The sequence below is a fragment of the Mchenga conophoros genome, linkage group LG9 (assembly GCF_057382185.1).
Source record: "Mchenga conophoros isolate Kocher_MC1m ecotype Shallow Benthic linkage group LG9, M_conophoros_male_GT1.1, whole genome shotgun sequence".
In the NCBI taxonomy this organism is placed as follows: Eukaryota; Metazoa; Chordata; class Actinopteri; order Cichliformes; family Cichlidae; genus Mchenga; species Mchenga conophoros.
The window spans coordinates 32,981,393-32,995,461 of record NC_140534.1 but is presented as its reverse complement, the minus strand read 5'-3'; positions in this window follow the sequence as shown (position 1 = coordinate 32,995,461).

Below are 14,069 nucleotides of genomic sequence, written 5' to 3'. Positions count from 1 at the left end.
TGAGACACTTGGAGTGGGTGTAAAATTGATTGGGTTACAGTGTTTTAACAAAATTGTTTTTCAGTTGTGAAAATGCCCTATGACTACCTCCCGTGTAGGTTTCCCGACTATTACCAGACGTACTTTGAATATTTTGTAATTATGACAAAATCATAGCTGATGCAGAATGCAGAAGTAAATTGAAGCAAATATTTATAAAATTACAATTTATGTTTCGATTTATTTTAATATTTCTATTTTATTTTTGCACTTTTTCCCCCTCCATACAACCAAACGCCACCTGGTGATTGCTTAGTTAATCTGAACTGGTAAGAACATTTTGGATCGTAGTGCTGTTTTTATTTTTTTTAATCCAAAGAAGAGCTCAAGTTAAACCATGCAAAATAAATTCATAAAGCTTATTTTAAATTGAAGGAAAGTCTCCTGGGAAACAGATGATAATTTTAAAAATGACATGAATAAATCAAAGAGTGGAGCCGAGAAGGGACGGAGGGATGAAGGGTGTGCAGATGGATGCAGGGAGGACAGCAGTGGGATTTTGTAAGTAAGTATATGAGTAAGTATATGTATAAGTATAAGAATGAAGAAAACAGGGTTAACCCAGGACGGTGATGTTGCTGGTAATGGTGTTGTGGTTCTTTTTTGGTGTTAGTGGTTTGTTTGTTTTTCCATAACATGTGTATCTGCAAATTTACACATTCTGTATTTTTCAGATGAAAGAAACTATACTGTGGTGCGGTTTGCTTATTTCTTGTTTTTGATTTATGTATGTTTTGTTTTGTTTTGTTTTACTTTTGTTTCATATGTTGTTTGTTTAATTTAAGACTAAAAGAAAATTAAATGAATGAGAGGTAAAAAATTGAGGGGGTAGGGACAAATAAGTAAATACTTCTGCCTACTCCTTTTCAAACAAATATTGGAATGATATTTTGTAATGATTGTGAAGGCACATGTTTGAAATGTTTGAAATAAAAATGAACTGAACTGAAATATTGTAAAGAACATTATTATAATGAAATATTCTGATAAAATATGTGACATTTAACTTTTTAAAATGTTTTTAAAAAATGTAAATTTCCAATCAGCTGTTAATAACACTTCCTACTTCCTATCCCAGAAACGATAGTTCCTTATAGTGCAAACTATCATTTCTGGGATGCTTGGAACTGAAATCGCACTGCTGGAAATAGTTTATTTTGATGCACATCCTGTTTTCTTTGCAAGTTTGCATTGTAATATTTATTTTCATTTTTCCTGCAGTATATAAAAATTTGTGTATCTCAAAAATAAAATAAAATTATAAAGACACTCAAAATAAATTTCCTGTTGTTGTAAACTATTTTTTGCAACTTTTTGTAATTAAAGTTTTGAGGGATATTCCATTGAAATTTCTCTTACTAGAAATTTATGTTAAAAAAAACCCCAACTAATTTCAATTTTGTTGTAGTTTATTGTACATTTTTGAAATGTATATAATTACTACGGACTTAATACATACATATTATTACAATTTGGGCTATAATGGCTGTATTGATGTGAAGCAACTTGAAGTGGTCCCAAAAATGGCTCTACAACATGTATTTTTTTTTTTTTTTTTTTTTCCCCCTGTCCCATTTGGTTCTTTAGCCATCAGAATTGTTGTCTGAAGACCAACAAGGATACCCAATGGATTTACTTTGCCAAATGGATCATCGTGGCATTGCCGTATTGGTCCATTTGGTCGATCTTTGTTTTTATTATTTATTATATTTTATTTTCAGATGTTACAGACGGGACAGACATGAGTGAGAGATAGGAAAGGGAGAAAGAAAGAGGAAGGAAAGGAAAAACAGAAGGGGAGAGGGACAGTGAGAAAGGGGGGGAGAAAAAAAATAAAAAATCTCCTGGATCACCTGTTGAGAGAAGAATAGAAAACAAGCAAAAAAAGACAAAAACAACAAAAAACAAAGCAACATACTAAACACAACACCATCGCATTAATCTAGCTAAGTGTAAACAGCAGTAAATACTAAATATTCAATGTTGTTGTGCAGCACGCAGGACAGATGTGCTTCGAAGTAGCAGCCAAGAAAGGTGTAATTTAAGTCTACGAGCAGTGAACACCCATGTGTGCATACCTGTGTGGATCAGCGTGCTTGTATTCCAAAGGTTTCTCCATGTAACGATCTGCTAGGGAGTGTGGGGGGGCCACAGCCCCGTCCTCCAGGGTGTGAAGCGGGTATGGAGGAGATCAAAACTCCAGACATCCAGAGGCCCCCAGAACACAAGAGACCATGGAAGACCAACAGAGGGGCAGCCGCGCCACTGTCCCAGTAAGAGCTGAGGAGAGTCCCAGATGAGGGCTCACTCAGCAGCCGCGGAGCAGAAGCCAGGGGGAGTTGCAGTGACGCGCCCGTGAGCTCCGCCGGCAGCCAGCTGTGCCTGAGTGACCGAGCCCCAGGCCGAGAGGCCGGGGGCACCCCACCCCCGAAGGGGCCCGAGCGAGCCCCAGGCTCCAGGCCCCGATAAGCGGCCGCCAAGGAGTGAGCCGGTGTGTACCTGGACGCCCACCCCCAGACACAAAGAACCACCAACGCACCGACACCTGAGGGAGTCCACCACCGGCAGGGGAAGTGGTGGTGGGTGGAGATAGGCCTCCAAACCTTGGAGGGCCTGAGGTGTCCCCAGAGAGGTGGCGTCTGATACCCAACCTGACATATAGACACAGACATACAGGCACACACAGACACAAACATCCATTCCCCCCCTCATGCTCTCATATGCACTCCACACTCAACCAACGTGGAGACAGACATAAAGAGACGCTGTACACACGATCACACTCCCCAAGCGTACTCTACAAACCGGGTCTAGGTACCCTTGCTCCTGGAGGGGGGAACTGCACCCAGACCCAGGTGGTGTTACCCTTTTCCCTGCGGTGGGGAGAGGCAGACCACCCCGACTGAGTTTTTACCATTTCTTTTCCGTATGGGTGTACGTGCTTTGTAGTTCTAACGTGATTTGTCTCTAGGGGCCACCTTATATATTTATATATAAACATATATAAATAAAACAACTTCTATGCACAAAAGGAATTACTAATGTAAAAAAGAATTTTATATTGTTTTTAATAATAAATTAAAGCTAACAAAAAAAACCCTGTAGAGCCGGTTGGGAGCAGAAAGAGCCTTCTCTTTTTAGTGAGCGAAGCCGAAAGAGCCGGTTCTCTAAAAAAAGCCAGAAAGCCTATCACTATTACAAAGGAACGGTGATGTTGCTGTGGGACTTGAACAAACATGACAGAAAGTTGGATACTGATGTGGAAAAACCCGTATCACTTGCTCTATTCCACCCAAAATGTTTTCACTGACAGATGAGAAGAACAAACATTCAGGATGTTTTGCTGTGACGACAACATGTTTTTTAAAGAGGTGTCATGAGGACAACAAAAGGAATTTCTCTGTAGACATTTTAGTTAACACAACTGTCATTGTCTGTTTTCAGCTGATGATTATCTTGTTCTCTCGGACTGTTTCTGTTTCACTTCAGGATTATTTATAATAGACTGTGTTTATTTACCTTAAATAATGTTTAAACTACATACAATCTTTGTCTATAAACACAGCACCTACTTAAACTATGGACTCCAATCAGCAGATTTCAAATGTTGATAAAGAGTGATTACAGTATTTCTGAAACATTTAGGCACATTTACAGAGATTGTTTGTAAACATCTCAAAATTCTAAACACAAAGTAAAAAGAGTTACAATTTTTTTCAAACCCCCTCACATTTCTTGCAAAACAATACTCAAAAACACGTTTTCTCTTCTAAAAACTCACATTTGTTGCACAATTGTGTTTAATATCATCCTCGCTGTGGCACACGGTGGAGTGAAACACTGAAATGTGTCTAAATGTGCGAAAACTGCCAAACTCACTTTTTGTGGACAGCTGAAACCGCAGTTTACAACAACTTGTTAACAGGCGACCCACCCACGGCACAATGCTAATGCTAAGAAGAACGAACACCAAGTGACAGCGAGGTTCAAGTTCATTGCATCTCCAACACACATTTGCTGTTCTTAAAGGAAGTTTGAGACTTTCTCCTGCACTTACATTTGGATCAATTAAATCCATGACTATCACTCAGGCAGTAATGCCTGCACTGGAAACAAGCCATACTTAAAATATTCCAACACACCAAGCTTCTGTGGTTGAATGTAAAACAAATGTGTTCTTTGATATAGAGACTGCACATTTAGCTTAACAGTAAATACATTTTATATTGATTATATAAGTAATGTGGGGATAGGTTAATCGGAAACACTAAATTCCCCATAGGTGTGAATGTGGAAGTAAATGTGAGTGGAAATGGTTGCCCGTGTCTCTGTGTTAGCCCTGCGACACACTGGCAGCCTGTGCAGGGTGTACTCTGCCGCTCACCCTATGACAGCCTGGATGTGCTCCAGCACCCCTGAAAAGGATACGTGGAAGCGAATGGATGGATGAATGGATATAATTAATGCACCTTCAAAACAAATTTGTGGAAATCCTAAACTTAGTTTACGAATAATTAAATCTTTGTTTCATTGTAAGATCATAAAAATCGTGGTAACATAACAACACAATTGTTTGTTGTTCAGCAGAACAGTGTAAGTAGTAGTATGTAAAATGTGTTTATATAGCAAGATTCAGAGATTAAAATCACAAAGTGTTTCACAATAAAACCAGAAATATTAATACCAATATTATAAAACAACAACAATAAAGACATTAAAAGCTTGTTTGTATAAAAATGTCTTTTGCTGCTTTTTTGTCACGGCTGCCGGGGTGAGCTGTGTGGTGTTGGAGGAAAAGGACCCAACATGCAGGCAATAGACTGATGATATCAGTGACGTTTATTTACAAGTGGCGGAGTGACAGAACAGGCAATGAGTCATGACAAACAACTGAAGAAACCTAAACTGGGCAAATTAAGAGCAGACCTGAAAATAATGACGAAACAGGGTGAAGAGCAGAGAGACGCAGACCATAGAACCAAAACACCATGAAACGCAGACGAGCCAACAAGCAACGCAGACCGACACCCACTATACACACACACACACACACACACACACACACACACACACACACACACACACACACACACACACACACACACACACACACAAGGAGACCAGGTAATGAACACAGGTGGGAAGAACAGCTGATCCTAATACGCGAGACTACCGGAGGATACAAGCTGAACACAGTGACAACAGACACAGACCATCAAAATAAAACAGGAAATCCACAACACAAACTCAGTGACACAAACAGGGCACAAGGGGAGGACACAGGATACCAAAATCAGAATAAACTTGAACAGAAGACAATAATCATATTAGAATTAAAAAACGCTGTTTCAACGACCCAGCACCATGACATTTTTAACGGAATCAGTAGAATCTAGAAAGCATAAAGAAAGGCAATGGCAGAGACTTCCACAGCCTTGGGAACAGTACCTGAAAAGCCCGATCACTACGTGTTTTGAAACAAGTATGTGGGACAAATAGTTACCCCTGACCTGCAGACCTAAGTGCTCAGGATGAAGAACTAGGTTTCAACAGGTCAGAGCTTCACAATGCGGAGCTCTAAAAGTTACAACAATTTATTTTTAAATCCTAAAATTTACTGTCAACCAAAGAAGAGAAGCCAATACTGGAGTAACTGGTGACCTGTTGTTTGTGCCAGTTCAATGTCTTGCCGCAGCGTTCTGTACCGTCTGAAGGCGATCCCGTGCTGATTTGTTGAGACAAGTGAAAAGATCGCTACAATAATCCAAACAAGAAGAAATAAAAGCATGAATTATTATCTCAAGCTCTGCCTTAGACACCAGTAGTATGAGTTTAGAAATGTTGTTTAGAATGAGTCAAGAGACATTGAACTGTCAAATATATTACCTAATTTTCTAAGACTCGACTGAAATAAAGGGTCTGAAAATCTGAACCTGATTTCAGGGAGGTCTCAGGTTCAGCTTGTGGACTTTTATAACAGGCAGGTGCTGAGGAAGGCAACCTCTGTCTTGTTGTGTTCAGATCATCCTCTCTTTAATGATTTTCAACTGCTTCCATCAGGACGTCGTTATAAAGTGCCTGCAATGAAGACAGAGAGACATAGATTGTCTTTTGTACCTACTGCTATTATCTAAGGAGCTTGGAAAGAAAAGCGTCTGGACTTCTTTAAGTTGCTTGAAGACGTTTCACCTCTCATTCGAGAAGCTTCTTCAGTTCTAAGGGTCAATGGTGGGGAGTCCCAGATTTAAACCCAGTGGGAGTTTCCCCCCAAAGAGGGACAAAGGACCCCCTGATGATCCTCTACCTAATCACATGAGCCAAGGTGTGAAAGCGGGTGTGGGTCACAATCAGCCAGGGTTTTGGGTGAGCTCATTGTGAAACCTGGCCCCACCCTATCATGTGATTTCCTGAGGTCAGATGGCCCAGGATGTGAGTGGGCGTTAAGGATCTCAAAACTGGATTATAGATGGCAGAGAGTTGGTGTCGTAAACCCCCGCCTCTGTTCAAAGATGGTCGCTCACAGTGGACATAGATGGCTTCTTTCACTCCTCTTTCAAACCATCTGTCCTCTCTGTCCAAAATGTGAACATTGGCATCCTCAAAAGAGTGTCCTTTATCCTTTAGATGCAGACGAACTGCTGAGTCTTGTCCTGTGGAGGTGGCTCTTCTATGTTGTGCCATGCGCTTGTGGAGTGGCTGTTTGGTCTCTCCGATGTAGAGGTCTGGGCATTCCTCGCTGCACTGTACAGCATACACCACATTATTAAGTTTGTGTTTAGGAGTTTTGTCTTTCGGGTGAACCAGTTTCTGTCTGAGCGTGTTGCTCGGTCTGAAGTACACTGGGATGTCGTGTTTAGAGAAAACTCTCCTGAGTTTCTCTGATACACCGGAGAAACTCAGGAGAGTTTTCATCATTGACCAAAGCTTAATTTCTGAGAGCATGTGATCAGGAGCAATAATAAAGCAATCAGTTTCTGTTTTATCTGTATTTAACTGGATGAAAATGTCATTTGTCCCTCTTTGGGGGGTTACTCTCTCTTGGATGAGAGGTGAAACATCCTCAAGCAACTTAAAGAAGTCCAGACACTTTTCTTTCCAAGCTTCTTAGACTACGATGACCTGGATGACTGAGAACCTTCACAGACATATTTGATATTGATTCAACAACAGCTTCTCTAAAATTGCTGGGAACTCAGCCGGTATGGAGAGAAGTATTATTCATTGCCAGAATATAGGGGCCAATAGGGTCAAACAGTGTCCAGTATGTTGGCTGATAGAATTTTTTGCATTTGAAAATAAAAGTTGGCTGATTGTAACACCATTACAAGACGTGGTGTTAATTATTCTTTTTTAATTAAGCACAGTCAGAAACATCAAGTTATTCCTAATACTGTATACTTGCAATGAATAAATTGTCAGGACATAGTAATGATAAGTAAGTTTTACTCAGTTTTATGGAGGCAACAGGTTAGCATAGTTTCTTTGAGTTCTGGGAAATAATTAGATTTTACAGTTTAATAGGAATTAATTATGTTGTGAGAGTTCCCAGCTTCTTACAAAGGAACGGTGATGTTGCTGTGGGACTTGAACAAACATGACAGAAAGTTGGATACTGATGTGGAAAAACCCGTATCACTTGCTCTATTCCACCCAAAATGTTTTCACTGACAGATGAGAAGAACAAACATTCAGGATGTTTTGCTGTGACGACAACATGTTTTTTAAAGAGGTGTCATGAGGACAACAAAAGGAATTTCTCTGTAGACATTTTAGTTAACACAACTGTCATTGTCTGTTTTCAGCTGATGATTATCTTGTTCTCTCGGACTGTTTCTGTTTCACTTCAGGATTATTTATAATAGACTGTGTTTATTTACCTTAAATAATGTTTAAACTACATACAATCTTTGTCTATAAACACAGCACCTACTTAAACTATGGACTCCAATCAGCAGATTTCAAATGTTGATAAAGAGTGATTACAGTATTTCTGAAACATTTAGGCACATTTACAGAGATTGTTTGTAAACATCTCAAAATTCTAAACACAAAGTAAAAAGAGTTACAATTTTTTTCAAACCCCCTCACATTTCTTGCAAAACAATACTCAAAAACACGTTTTCTCTTCTAAAAACTCACATTTGTTGCACAATTGTGTTTAATATCATCCTCGCTGTGGCACACGGTGGAGTGAAACACTGAAATGTGTCTAAATGTGCGAAAACTGCCAAACTCACTTTTTGTGGACAGCTGAAACCGCAGTTTACAACAACTTGTTAACAGGCGACCCACCCACGGCACAATGCTAATGCTAAGAAGAACGAACACCAAGTGACAGCGAGGTTCAAGTTCATTGCATCTCCAACACACATTTGCTGTTCTTAAAGGAAGTTTGAGACTTTCTCCTGCACTTACATTTGGATCAATTAAATCCATGACTATCACTCAGGCAGTAATGCCTGCACTGGAAACAAGCCATACTTAAAATATTCCAACACACCAAGCTTCTGTGGTTGAATGTAAAACAAATGTGTTCTTTGATATAGAGACTGCACATTTAGCTTAACAGTAAATACATTTTATATTGATTATATAAGTAATGTGGGGATAGGTTAATCGGAAACACTAAATTCCCCATAGGTGTGAATGTGGAAGTAAATGTGAGTGGAAATGGTTGCCCGTGTCTCTGTGTTAGCCCTGCGACACACTGGCAGCCTGTGCAGGGTGTACTCTGCCGCTCACCCTATGACAGCCTGGATGTGCTCCAGCACCCCTGAAAAGGATACGTGGAAGCGAATGGATGGATGAATGGATATAATTAATGCACCTTCAAAACAAATTTGTGGAAATCCTAAACTTAGTTTACGAATAATTAAATCTTTGTTTCATTGTAAGATCATAAAAATCGTGGTAACATAACAACACAATTGTTTGTTGTTCAGCAGAACAGTGTAAGTAGTAGTATGTAAAATGTGTTTATATAGCAAGATTCAGAGATTAAAATCACAAAGTGTTTCACAATAAAACCAGAAATATTAATACCAATATTATAAAACAACAACAATAAAGACATTAAAAGCTTGTTTGTATAAAAATGTCTTTTGCTGCTTTTTTGTCACGGCTGCCGGGGTGAGCTGTGTGGTGTTGGAGGAAAAGGACCCAACATGCAGGCAATAGACTGATGATATCAGTGACGTTTATTTACAAGTGGCGGAGTGACAGAACAGGCAATGAGTCATGACAAACAACTGAAGAAACCTAAACTGGGCAAATTAAGAGCAGACCTGAAAATAATGACGAAACAGGGTGAAGAGCAGAGAGACGCAGACCATAGAACCAAAACACCATGAAACGCAGACGAGCCAACAAGCAACGCAGACCGACACCCACTATACACACACACACACACACACACACACACACACACACACACACAAGGAGACCAGGTAATGAACACAGGTGGGAAGAACAGCTGATCCTAATACGCGAGACTACCGGAGGATACAAGCTGAACACAGTGACAACAGACACAGACCATCAAAATAAAACAGGAAATCCACAACACAAACTCAGTGACACAAACAGGGCACAAGGGGAGGACACAGGATACCAAAATCAGAATAAACTTGAACAGAAGACAATAATCATATTAGACATAAAACGCTGTTTCAACGACCCAGCACCATGACATTTTTAACGGAATCAGTAGAATCTAGAAAGCATAAAGAAAGGCAATGGCAGAGACTTCCACAGCCTTGGGAACAGTACCTGAAAAGCCCGATCACTACGTGTTTTGAAACAAGTATGTGGGACAAATAGTTACCCCTGACCTGCAGACCTAAGTGCTCAGGATGAAGAACTAGGTTTCAACAGGTCAGAGCTTCACAATGCGGAGCTCTAAAAGTTACAACAATTTATTTTTAAATCCTAAAATTTACTGTCAACCAAAGAAGAGAAGCCAATACTGGAGTAACTGGTCACCTGTTGTTTGTGCCAGTTCAATGTCTTGCCGCAGCGTTCTGTACCGTCTGAAGGCGATCCCGTGCTGATTTGTTGAGACAAGTGAAAAGACCGCTACAATAATCCAAACAAGAAGAAATAAAAGCATGAATTATTATCTCAAGCTCTGCCTTAGACACCAGTAGTATGAGTTTAGAAATGTTGTTTAGAATGAGTCAAGAGACATTGAACTGTCAAATATATTACCTAATTTTCTAAGACTCGACTGAAATAAAGGGTCTGAAAATCTGAACCTGATTTCAGGGAGGTCTCAGGTTCAGCTTGTGGACTTTTATAACAGGCAGGTGCTGAGGAAGGCAACCTCTGTCTTGTTGTGTTCAGATCATCCTCTCTTTAATGATTTTCAACTGCTTCCATCAGGACGTCGTTATAAAGTGCCTGCAATGAAGACAGAGAGACATAGATTGTCTTTTGTACCTACTGCTATTATCTAAGGAGCTTGGAAAGAAAAGCGTCTGGACTTCTTTAAGTTGCTTGAAGACGTTTCACCTCTCATTCGAGAAGCTTCTTCAGTTCTAAGGGTCAATGGTGGGGAGTCCCAGATTTAAACCCAGTGGGAGTTTCCCCCCAAAGAGGGACAAAGGACCCCCTGATGATCCTCTACCTAATCACATGAGCCAAGGTGTGAAAGCGGGTGTGGGTCACAATCAGCCAGGGTTTTGGGTGAGCTCATTGTGAAACCTGGCCCCACCCTATCATGTGATTTCCTGAGGTCAGATGGCCCAGGATGTGAGTGGGCGTTAAGGCTCTCAAAACTGGATTATAGATGGCAGACAGTTGGTGTCGTAAACCCCCGCCTCTGTTCAAAGATGGTCGCTCACAGTGGACATAGATGCTTCTTTCACTCCTCTTTCAAACCATCTGTCCTCTCTGTCCAAAATGTGAACATTGGCATCCTCAAAAGAGTGTCCTTTATCCTTTAGATGCAGACGAACTGCTGAGTCTTGTCCTGTGGAGGTGGCTCTTCTATGTTGTGCCATGCGCTTGTGGAGTGGCTGTTTGGTCTCTCCGATGTAGAGGTCTGAGCATTCCTCGCTGCACTGTACAGCATACACCACATTGTTAAGTTTGTGTTTAGGAGTTTTGTCTTTCGGGTGAACCAGTTTCTGTCTGAGCGTGTTGCTCGGTCTGAAGTACACTGGGATGTCGTGTTTGGAGAAAACTCTCCTGAGTTTCTCTGATACACCGGAGAAACTCAGGAGAGTTTTCATCATTGACCAAAGCTTAATTTCTGAGAGCATGTGATCAGGAGCAATAATAAAGCAATCAGTTTCTGTTTTATCTGTATTTAACTGGATGAAAATGTCATTTGTCCCTCTTTGGGGGGTTACTCTCTCTTGGATGAGAGGTGAAACATCCTCAAGCAACTTAAAGAAGTCCAGACACTTTTCTTTCCAAGCTTCTTAGACTACGATGACCTGGATGACTGAGAACCTTCACAGACATATTTGATATTGATTCAACAACAGCTTCTCTAAAATTGCTGGGAACTCAGCCGGTATGGAGAGAAGTATTATTCATTGCCAGAATATAGGGGCCAATAGGGTCAAACAGTGTCCAGTATGTTGGCTGATAGAATTTTTTGCATTTGAAAATAAAAGTTGGCTGATTGTAACACCATTACAAGACGTGGTGTTAATTATTCTTTTTTTAATTAAGCACAGTCAGAAACATCAAGTTATTCCTAATACTGTATACTTGCAATGAATAAATTGTCAGGACATAGTAATGATAAGTAAGTTTTACTCAGTTTTATGGAGGCAACAGGTTAGCATAGTTTCTTTGAGTTCTGGGAAATAATTAGATTTTACAGTTTAATAGGAATTAATTATGTTGTGAGAGTTCCCAGCTTCTTACAAAGGAACGGTGATGTTGCTGTGGGACTTGAACAAACATGACAGAAAGTTGGATACTGATGTGGAAAAACCCGTATCACTTGCTCTATTCCACCCAAAATGTTTTCACTGACAGATGAGAAGAACAAACATTCAGGATGTTTTGCTGTGACGACAACATGTTTTTTAAAGAGGTGTCATGAGGACAACAAAAGGAATTTCTCTGTAGACATTTTAGTTAACACAACTGTCATTGTCTGTTTTCAGCTGATGATTATCTTGTTCTCTCAGACTGTTTCTGTTTCACTTCAGGATTATTTATAATAGACTGTGTTTATTTACCTTAAATAATGTTTAAACTACATACAATCTTTGTCTATAAACACAGCACCTACTTAAACTATGGACTCCAATCAGCAGATTTCAAATGTTGATAAAGAGTGATTACAGTATTTCTGAAACATTTAGGCACATTTACAGAGATTGTTTGTAAACATCTCAAAATTCTAAACACAAAGTAAAAAGAGTTACAATTTTTTTCAAACCCCCTCACATTTCTTGCAAAACAATACTCAAAAACACGTTTTCTCTTCTAAAAACTCACATTTGTTGCACAATTGTGTTTAATATCATCCTCGCTGTGGCACACGGTGGAGTGAAACACTGAAATGTGACTAAATGTGCGAAAACTGCCAAACTCACTTTTTGTGGACAGCTGAAACCGCAGTTTACAACAACTTGTTAACAGGCGACCCACCCACGGCACAATGCTAATGCTAAGAAGAACGAACACCAAGTGACAGCGAGGTTCAAGTTCATTGCATCTCCAACACACATTTGCTGTTCTTAAAGGAAGTTTGAGACTTTCTCCTGCACTTACATTTGGATCAATTAAATCCATGACTATCACTCAGGCAGTAATGCCTGCACTGGAAACAAGCCATACTTAAAATATTCCAACACACCAAGCTTCTGTGGTTGAATGTAAAACAAATGTGTTCTTTGATATAGAGACTGCACATTTAGCTTAACAGTAAATACATTTTATATTGATTATATAAGTAATGTGGGGATAGGTTAATCGGAAACACTAAATTCCCCATAGGTGTGAATGTGGAAGTAAATGTGAGTGGAAATGGTTGCCCGTGTCTCTGTGTTAGCCCTGCGACACACTGGCAGCCTGTGCAGGGTGTACTCTGCCGCTCACCCTATGACAGCCTGGATGTGCTCCAGCACCCCTGAAAAGGATACGTGGAAGCGAATGGATGGATGAATGGATATAATTAATGCACCTTCAAAACAAATTTGTGGAAATCCTAAACTTAGTTTACGAATAATTAAATCTTTGTTTCATTGTAAGATCATAAAAATCGTGGTAACATAACAACACAATTGTTTGTTGTTCAGCAGAACAGTGTAAGTAGTAGTATGTAAAATGTGTTTATATAGCAAGATTCAGAGATTAAAATCACAAAGTGTTTCACAATAAAACCAGAAATATTAATACCAATATTATAAAACAACAACAATAAAGACATTAAAAGCTTGTTTGTATAAAAATGTCTTTTGCTGCTTTTTTGTCACGGCTGCCGGGGTGAGCTGTGTGGTGTTGGAGGAAAAGGACCCAACATGCAGGCAATAGACTGATGATATCAGTGACGTTTATTTACAAGTGGCGGAGTGACAGAACAGGCAATGAGTCATGACAAACAACTGAAGAAACCTAAACTGGGCAAATTAAGAGCAGACCTGAAAATAATGACGAAACAGGGTGAAGAGCAGAGAGACGCAGACCATAGAACCAAAACACCATGAAACGCAGACGAGCCAACAAGCAACGCAGACCGACACCCACTATACACACACACACACACACACACACACACACACACACACACACACACACACACACACACACACACACACAAGGAGACCAGGTAATGAACACAGGTGGGAAGAACAGCTGATCCTAATACGCGAGACTACCGGAGGATACAAGCTGAACACAGTGACAACAGACACAGACCATCAAAATAAAACAGGAAATCCACAACACAAACTCAGTGACACAAACAGGGCACAAGGGGAGGACACAGGATACCAAAATCAGAATAAACTTGAACAGAAGACAATAATCATATTAGACATAAAACGCTGTTTCAACGACCCAGCACC